Source organism: Solanum pennellii, chromosome 6 (genome assembly GCF_001406875.1).
Source record: "Solanum pennellii chromosome 6, SPENNV200".
NCBI classification, from domain to species: domain Eukaryota; kingdom Viridiplantae; phylum Streptophyta; class Magnoliopsida; order Solanales; family Solanaceae; genus Solanum; species Solanum pennellii.
Window position 1 is genome coordinate 28,169,686 of NC_028642.1, and position 10,460 is coordinate 28,180,145.

Sequence of the window (10,460 nt, forward strand, 5' to 3'; positions counted from 1 at the left end):
TCTTCTGCATTTCTTCGCTCAAAATCTCCGCATTGAGCTTTGGACAGATTTCCTGAAAAATAAATAGAAACTTATATAAAAATTAGCACAAAAAGGCTTTTGGACACACTAAACTTAAGGAAAAAGTATTAATAATACCGTGAAACCACGGTATATCAACACCCTCAACTTAAATTCGTTGTTTGTCCTCAAGCGACGCACTATGACTCAATACAAAATCTTTGTACAATAGTATCCATGTTTTATCCTTTGCAATCATTTGGCTATCAATCCCGATTAATCTCATCAAATCTACGCATGCTATCACTATTAGGCTTGACTTATGTGGGATCAGAACATGACACAGACTCACCATGCACTCACACCTATCCTCTTCAATTTCTCACTGAGGTGCTAACAATTCTTGTATTGCAACTAGTGTCCTCACTTTAAAAAAAATCCTCCTTTTTCACACAATGATTTCAGTTTGAGTATAAGGATAACTTTTCAACACTCGCTCTCAGAACAAAGTCACACTCATTCTTACCTATTGCCATAAGCTTGCCCTTATTTTCACTGCCTTAAGTTCGCTATACAACCCTTAGAATCACGATAGGACTTTTTTTGGCTATTAACATAGGCTCAGGGTCAGGTAGGGTATATTTAGGTATACTTTAGTGACTTTTTGCCCTCCTTGACATATCGGCTAAACCTTCCACTTTCTATCATTTTATCTCGCTATTTTCTCTTTTTTCTTCATTCGTGTAAGTGACTCTCTTCTTTTCTTGCTTGTATTTCTTGTATATTTTTCGTTTTCTTTACTTTTCTTTCGACTAATTCTTGAGTCACTTTGCTTTTGTTCTTTCTCTCTCTTTGTTCTTTCAACCACACTTTCCAGAGCATTCCTCATAATAGCCACCCTCAACTCATGGCTTTGGCATGAGTCAAGGTACACAATACCCAATGTTGGGTCAGGGCCATAATGAAGGTTGTTTACTGCATTAGCCACCCTCAACTTATGCTTTTGGCATAAGATGAGGTGCACATGTCCAAGGAGGGACCAGGGCCAACACATTGTTCCCAGAAAAGATCAGTTGGGGTGAAAAAGAAAGGGCTAATTTAAGCTCAGATCATTTGGATCAAAGAAGGATAAATTTCATTTGGTTTTCTTTTATTTAGGCTAGAAAGGGCTATATTGAATAATGACCTATGATCCTTTCCTAATTGTCTATTACATCTTACTTTTAGCAGGACTAACCAGGCAAGTTCTAGAACAGTACCTATAGTGGACTATTCCAAATTTCCTCACACTCACTTGACATTTCATCACTATACCAGATTATCAGACACCTAGTTCGAATTTTAGACTTAGGGTAATGCAATGATGTACCTCTATGTCATGCTTAGAGCCACACATTTATCAATTTCTATGCCCAGTCATGCATCATTTTCCATTTTATCAGGATATCATTTTAGCCATCATGCTCCAGAATTAAACTATGTACACAAGATATAGACATACCGGTTCAACAGAAAAAGTAATCAGTCTCTTGGGAAAAAAGAACACAGGCAAGAAAACCCCAAAAGAGGATAGTGAATTGGGCTACTCAGACTTCACCCTAGCACTCACTTTCCATTTACCCCACCCCCAACAAAAAGACATGCAATTGTCCCCAATGCATACAAAAATTTAAATACTAGAGTGGTAGGTGAAGCAAACATGTGGCGCAAAGCGCCGTCGATCAGCAAGCTGGTGGGTCCGGTTCCTCGGAACCCACGTACTCTGCAATCTGGACACCCTCAGTGAGTCCTCAGCAACAACCGCACCATCAGTAGTGCCTCCTGCTATCTCCACAGTGCGGGAGCTAGACGCCCCAGCCACTAACTCTGATGCTCTCATCTGGTGCGCCTCCTCCTCAGCAAGTGAGGCTCTCCTCGCAGCCTCCATCTCTCGGCGCTCCTTCTTCATTTGTGGCTGACCCAGAGGGTGTGCCGGTCAGTGTGCGCTCCTCACCAGACTGGGAGGCAGTGACTACGCCGGACGCCACCTTTTTGGGTGTGGCTCTGGGAGCACGTGCAGCACGGGAAGGGGTGGAAGTGCCTGGGGGCACATACTCGGGGTCACGCTCATCATCCAAGCCAATGACCATGCGGGCAGACGGGGCGACACACTTCAATCGCCCGCGTGCATAGATTCGGTCTTGCTTGGGTGCCATAGTAGATAGTACCTGTGAATTGGAGAAAAACAAGATGGAAAAGTATTTGATGACCGAGAAGAAACCCATAGCAGCAACTCCGACTAGTAGATGATAACTTTTAGGGCTTTAGAGGATTTTGGGGGAACAATGATCGGTTGGTAGAGGGAGAGATTTTGAAAAAGACTCAAGTCGGGTCGGGTCGGGTACGTCTCATTAATGACGCGACGAGTCCCCGATGACGGTCCGTCTTAGTTGTGACGATCCGTCGTTCGTTACGTCGCGTGTGCCCTAGTTTGAAAATAACAGAAAGACATACCTGGTACGACGGATTCATGCGACGGTCCGTCGCAGAAGCAACGATCCGTCGTTGTATCCGTCAGTGACTGCTGCAAAGTAATTTTCTGCAGAATTTCCTGGTGATGTGCCTTGCAAATTTAAATCCCATTAGCAGAAAATGCTACCATTTCTAGAAATAAAAACTATAAGTATTGGGTTGCCTCCCAACAAGCGCCTGATTTAACGTCGCGGCACGACTGAGGACACTTGATTACTCAGACTTCATCAAGATGGTATGCCTCTTCCTCTCCGTGTATTTGGAATACAAGGAGGGTGGTTCTTCACGAATCAAAAACAATAAAACAAAGTAAAATCAAGAAAATATCAACAAAACTATAGTAATAAGTTTAAGTTAATCTAAAAGCTATAATCCCCGGCAACGGCGCCAAAATTTGATACGCTCAAACTTACTTCTCAAATAAGTAGTAAAGCGGTCGTGTCAAGTAAATAACCCAACTAGTGAGGTTGGAATCGTTCCCACGAGGAAAGTAGTCTAAACTTAACTTCAACCTGTTATTACTATTGTTTGGTCAATGACTTCCTTGGAAAGTAAAAACAATAAAAGGGGGGGTTTCTATTTCTAAATGAATGAAAATAACTAACGAAATTGAAAGAGACACTTAACAGCTTTGAATGTTGGAGTTTAATCAATTAATTAAAGTAACTAGGGTTTACGTGTTCCCCACAGGTTCATAACTTTATAATTCTAACAATAACAATTCTTTCCTAGTATCTTAAATGCAAAGTGATAAGTTATGTATTTCTAAATCCTTGGTCCGGCATCTAGAAAATCTCACTCCGCACCTTGGTCCGGCTACGTGTGTTGCTTTCCTAACCCTTATCTTTACCTCATATTAAGCATTGTATTCGATATTTGACTAAGTTATTACCTCGTACCAATCAATACTAGCCTATTAGATAGTATACACTAAATCTATGTTAATAATTCTTTTCCTATTATCTACCTCCTTGGTCCGGCAAGTAGCATTAAGGCGAGTTCTAACGTTGATCATCCGTTAAAAAGACTTCTAAGCGAAAGAATTATTAATACATGCAAGACACTATTCTAGAATTGTTATTTTTGTTAGGTTTTATCTCATTATTTGCCTATGGTTCCCACAACCCTAGTTATGGAGTTTAGTTACCCATAGTCATAATCACAATATTCAAATATATGATATAAGAATTCATGTACTTACTTCAATGAGAAAGAGTAAAATCCGAAAGTTCGCTTGATTAATCAACGAAAATCACCAACACTAAATTATAAAAGTCTCAAGATAACCTAATAATACCGAGTCTAACTAATACCGAGTCTAACTAATACCGAGTCTAACGTCTACTACCCAGTCTCCCCAAAAATGAGGTCTTTCAAACTATTTATAAAAAAATAAAAACCTAATTAAACAAGGACTCTATTTGCTGGAAATCTGCCAAAACGCGGCTGGGTCGACGGACCTTGCGACGGATCGTCATGGTCACGAAAGACCGTCATGGACTCCGTCGTCCCATACTTGTGCAATTTCTTCTGCTGCTCTTTTTCATTACCCTCGACGGCAAGTATGATGGACCGTCATAGGCACAACGTTTCGTCGAGGGACTTCGTTTCAAAACACTTCAACTCTTGGAATATGGGTACTGGGATTACTTCTCTTACCTTCATGATGAACCTGCAGGACAGACCGTCATAGACACGACGGACCGTCACAAGCTTCGTAACCCCACACTTGGTCAGACTTCCCCATCTTCCTTCAGCAGCTGCACTACGCTGCCAACTACGGACCGTCACAAGCACGACGGATCGTCATAAGCTCCGTAGGTGGTCTCTTCTACATTTCTTCGCTCAAAATCTCCGCATTCAGCTTTGGACAGATTTCCTGCAAAATAAACAGAAACTTATATAAAAAATAGCACAAAAAGGCTTTTGGACACACTAAACTTAAGGAAATAGTATTAATAATACCGTGAAACCACGGTATATCAATTGGCATATGATGAAATGAACATTCAAGCAAAAGGGGTGAGTATTATGAAGAGCAAATGTGCTAAAGCTAATGAATGTGGTGACAACATGATAAGAGGCTTATGTGAAAGATGAGAGCAAATTCAAATGAGCCTAAGTAAATGTTACTAAAATGTACTCACCTATGAGAGAATAAAGTTAATAAAGAGACCAGTCTCTATGAACACTCTAATGAAAGTATTGAAGTTAATGCTTACTTAATACAAATGATGAAATGAGAAATCATCTAATGAGCTATGATGTCCTCATGCTATAAGCCAGGTTCCATGATGTATGAGTTGAATGTAATGGAACTTTATACTAAGCACCGATAGGCTAGCTATGAGTGGTGATGTCTTCCTTCGGGAAGGGCGGAGGTTCACGTAAATCTCATGATTTGAGACTGTCCATCATGACGGGTATGGGTCTCTTTATATCTCCTAGTCTTTGAACCTATACTGACGATATAGGGATCTAGCAGGGTACGACTCTATATATAGCTAGCATGTTCAGGTCACTTTGGCCGGTGATTCCACCTTTTTTTGGTGTGGGGTTAAACAATAGATTTCATGATTCACACATGATCTATGTCGGTTAAGGTTAAAGTTACCAAAGAGAGCGCACATAATAAAATGAACGATACCAAAAGGTGTTAGGATAGGATAATCAAGAGGTAAGCTAGACTTAAGTAATGAAATTAGGTCATTCTTGGTCATTGCACAGCGAACCCGATGAAAGTCTTAAACTACATCCTAGGTATGGATGTTGTTTACACTATCTTACGAACCAATGAAAATAAAGTACATATTAATGAATGAAGAAGACTCTGTGTTTGCTAAAGAAGGCTCCCTAGTTGAGGTTTCATATGTTGAGCTCTCATTTTGGGAAGTCCTAATGTCAAGTCCATGATTCCAAGGTCTCATGGCATATGAATAAATGAAATGAAATATGATATGTGCTATATGCAATATGTTATGTGCTATATGCAATACATTATGTGCTGTGTGCACTATGATACGTGTGATGATGCATGTTACTCTCATGGCATGACTTTCCTAATCTGAATTGGCAAGTCCACTGACTTGACTTTCCATAACTCATATCGTTAGGAGAGAGATTTTCTAAATCATGCATGTGCGTGGTGTGTGCTTGCATAAACCCATACTTAGTACAAGTGTGAACAAATTCCATGCATTTATTTATGTTTAAGTGCAGGTACAACTGGACGCTAGAGATTACGAGTCGACACTGTAGTTATCCTGACGTGGAGCTTTCATCCGGATTGGTAGTCTCTCATGCGTTCGAGGATGCTTGCCCGTTATATTCTAGCTTAGATGTAGGCTTGAGCTAGTGGAGTATGTTCCACTAGCGTTTCTTTCTCAATTATTTCCAGACATTGTATTGGTGCCATTCTGGGAACTTTATATTTTATGATATGACTTTTTCATTCAATTGAGTATCTTGGTATTAGATGGTTGTTGTGAACGTTTATGAGTTTATGTAGATAGTGTTATGTGATTTCAATGTTTCTCACTATGAAGTCTAAGTAAATAAAAAGTTCAAATTTTCTACAAAAATTAACCTAAATAACGATGACGTATGTAAGCTTGTCTACGACCTCTGAGAGGTCAACGACGCTGGTGTCATCTGGGGTCTAGATTTTGGTTGTGACAAAGTTGTTATCAGATCACTAGGTTAAATTCCGAGGATAATGAGTTCACATCAACCACATTGAGTAGTTTCTATGTCATGATAGTGAAGTGCACCACTATCCTGAATTAGCGACTACATGATGCGTAGGAAACTTCCATTCTTCTGATCTTATCGTGCCTCTTGCAAATGTCTGATTTCTTGGTGTTATGAGCTTGTCGAACATCAAGTCTTATTTCTTTTGAGATAATGAACACTAGAAGAAACGTTGGTACGGGGAGAGGAGGAGCAAATGCTAGATTGACTGATGCGAAGTAGTGGCCATGTCAGCTACCCAGCTAGATTGACTGATGCGAAGGTGCAGACCGCTGTGGCTCATATGTCTCAAGACATCACTATGCAGGCCCAGGCTATGACGGCCCAGGCCAACAGACAGGATGTTCAGCGGGAGAACCCACCCATGTGTAGCATGGCAGGCAGACTAAGAGATTTTACGAGGATGAATCCTCTGATTTTCACAGGTTCCAAGACTTCAGAGGATCCCCATGTGTTTATGGATGAGGTACATAAGATCTTTGTTGCCATGGGGGCCACAGATACTGAGAAGGCTGAGCTGGCTTCCTATCAGCTCAAGGATGTTGCACAGTCTTGGTACAAGATATGGCAGGATAGTCGAGCTTTAGGCAGAGTTTCGATCACATATGAGTTGTTTAAGACAGCCTTCCTGAAGAGATTCTTCCCCAGGGAGATGAAGGAGGATGAGGTTGAGGAGTTTGTCAACCTTAAACAGGGATCGATGACAGTCAGGAAGTATTCCCTGAAGTTTGTGAAATTATCCAGGTATGCCACTTCCCATGTATCTAACAGCAGAGATGAGATTAGTAGGTTCCTCACAAGAATCACAGGAGATCTAGAGGAGGAGTGTCGGGCTGTGATGCTCCACGATAATATGGACCTCTCCAGGTTGATGGTGCATGTCCAGCAGGTAGAGGACAACCGGAAGAAAAGGGGTGTCCGTGATGCTAGGAGGCCCAAACCTTCTGATCAGGCAGATCCTAGTAATGGTGGCAACGGGAACAACTTCAGTATCTGAGAGCCACCCAGATTCAAAAAGGAGCATTAGAGTTCGGGGAACTCTAACGTTTAGAGGAGTGCAACACCTAGAGGAGGCAGCCCGAGACCAAGAATGGCAATGGAGGTGATGTGTAGCATCCAGAAAGGATTGTGCCAAGTGTGGCCATGCTCACAGTGGAGAGTGCAGACAGAGTACTAATGCCTGCTTCGGTTGCAGAAAGAACGGGCACATGGTCAAGGACTGCCCACAGAACAGGGGTCAGGCTGGAGGTAATTCTCAGCCTAGGCCTAATCCACAGGGTGCAGCAGCAGCCGAGCCTCCTAAGCAGAACAAGTTCTACGCCTGAAGGGAAGGGAGGAGCAGGATAAGTCCCCTGATGTTGTCACAGGTATGCTGCAAGTATTCTCAACTTCTATTTATCCCTTACTTGATCCAGGGTCTACGCTTTCCTTTGTAACTCCTTTGCTTGCACTCACTTTTGAGATATTGCCTGATGTTTTGATTGATCCTATAGTTGTTAGTACACCTTTAGGAGATAATGTAAGAACTGATAGAGTATTCAAGGATTGCCTAATAGTTGTATGTGGTAAGACTATGTTTCAGACTTGGTTGAGTTATCAATGAACGATTTAGATGTTATTCTTGGCATGGACTGGCTTCATAGTTGTTATGCTTGTAAGAATTGCCGTAGTAGGTTGTGAGATTTCGTTTCCCTAATGAAGTAGAGCTGGTCTAGGAGGGGTACAGTTCGAGTCGTCCTAATCCCTTGAATACGAACCTTAAGGCCAATAAAATGATGTCCAAAGGATTATTGTGTCATCTTCTGAGTGTTAATGATTTAGATCATGACATTCCTTCCATAGACTCAGTGGCTGTAGTGAATGAGTTCCCAGATGTGTTTCCTGATGATTTTCCTAGAGTTCCTCTCCATCGAAAGATCATTTGGTACCAACTTAGAACTTGATACTAAACCAATTTCGATTCCTCCTTACCTAATGGCTCCAACTGAATTAAAAGAGTTGAAGCTGCAATTAAAATATTTCACTGATAAGGGTTTCATTCAACCGAGAATATCCCCCTGGGGCGCTCTAGTGTTGTTTGTGAAAAAGAAAGATGGAACCCTTAGAATGTGTATCGATTATCGGCAGCTCAACAAAGTCATTATCAAGAATAAGTATCCACATACCAGAATAAATGACTTGTTCGACCAACTCCAAGGGTCTAGTTACATCTCAAAGATTGATCTTCATTCAGGGTACCATCAGCTTAGGGTTAGGGATGAAGATATTCAAAAGACAGCCTTTCGTACCCATGTTGGTCATTACGAGTTTCTAGTTATGTCATTTGGTCTCACTAATGCACCTTCTGCATTTATGGATCTCATGAACAGTCTTCCGTGAATACCTTGACTCTTTCGTCATAGTATTTATTGATGACATTCTCATCTACTCTAAGACCAAGGAAGAGCATGAACAACATTTGAGTCTAACCTAGCAGGTACTTAGACAACATCAGTTGTATGCCAAATTTAGCAATTGTGAATTCTGTCTTAGATCAGTGACCTTCCTGGGTCATGTTGTGTCCGACAAAGGTATGGAGGTAGACCCCAGGAAGACTGAGGCTGTTAAGAACTGGACGAAACCTCTTATTCCCAAAGATATCTGTAGATTCTTGGGACTGGCTGGTTATTATCACAGGTTGATGGAGGTTTTTTCTGCCATTGCTTCCCCCCTCACAGCTTTGACGAAGAAGAAAGTCAAGTTTGAATGGGCGGAGACTTGTGAGTAGAGTTTCTAGGAGCTGAAGGACAAACTCACTTCAACCCCGGTGCTTACTTTGCCTAAGTGTTGTGAGAATTACATTGTTCATTGTGATGCATCTAGGGTGGGTTTAGGTTGTGTTCTTATGCACGGTGGTAAGGTGATGCTTATGCGTCTAGACAACTCAAGGTTCATGAAAAGAATATCCAACTCATGACCAGGAGTTGGCAGCTGTGGTGTTTGCACTGAAACTATGGAGGCACTACTTGTATGGATTGTATGTGGATGTGTTCACATACCAAAAAAGTCTCCAGTACGTGTTCACACAGAGGGAGTTGAATCTACATCCACGGAGGTGGTTGGAGCTGTTGAAGGACTACGACATGAATGTCCACTACCATTCAGGTAAGGCTAATATTATAGCTAATTCTTTGAGTATGATGAGCATGGGAAGTACATCCCACGTTGAGGATGAGACGAAGGAGTTGGTGAAAGATATACACAGACTAGCCAGAGTGGGTGTGTGGTTAGTTGACTCTACTAGTGGGGGTTTTTCAGTTCATCCTATTTCTGAATCATCCTTAGTAGTTGAACTCAAGAAGGGTCAGCATCTTGATCCTCTGTAGATGGAGATAAAGGACTCATTGTTTGTTAAGATTAATGAGTCTTTTGCTTTGGGAGGTGACGGCATACTTAGGTACCCGGACAGGCTGTGTGTACCAGATGTAGATGATTTGTGGACCAAGATTGTGGCAAAGGTCCATGGTTCCAGATATTCCATACATCATCCAGGTTCCACCAAGATGTATCATGATCTTAAACAGATCTATTGGTGGGATGGAATGAAAAAGGACATTGATGAATATGTGGCCAAGTGTCCTAATTGTCAGCAGGTGAAGGCACAACATCTTAAGCCTGGTGGTCTTACTCAGATTATCAAGGTTCCAACGTGGAAGTGGGAGGCCATTAATATGGACTTCGTGGTTGGTCTTTCGAAGACTAGGAGACGGCATGACTCCATATGGGTTTTTGTGGACAGGAGGACTAAATCTGCGCACTTTATCCCTGTGAAGTCTACTTACAGAGCCGAGGATTATGCGAGACTCTACATTGAAAAGATTGTGAGATGGCATGGGATTCCTTTGTGTATCATTTCAGATAGAGGAGCTTAGTTCACTGCACATTTCTGGAGACCCTTCCAGAATAGCATAGGAACGCAGGTAAAGCTTAGTACTGTCTTTCATCCTCAGACTGATGGGCAGACAAAGCGCATCATTCAGACATTGGAGACATGTTGAGAGCATGTGTGATTGACTTCAGAGGTAGTTGGGACGACCATCTGCCTTTGATAGAGTTCTCGTATATTAACAACTATCCCTCCACCCTTGGGATGGCACCGCTTGATGCACTATATGGTAGGAGGTGTAGGTCTCCAATTGGGTGGTTTGAGGTTGGACAGT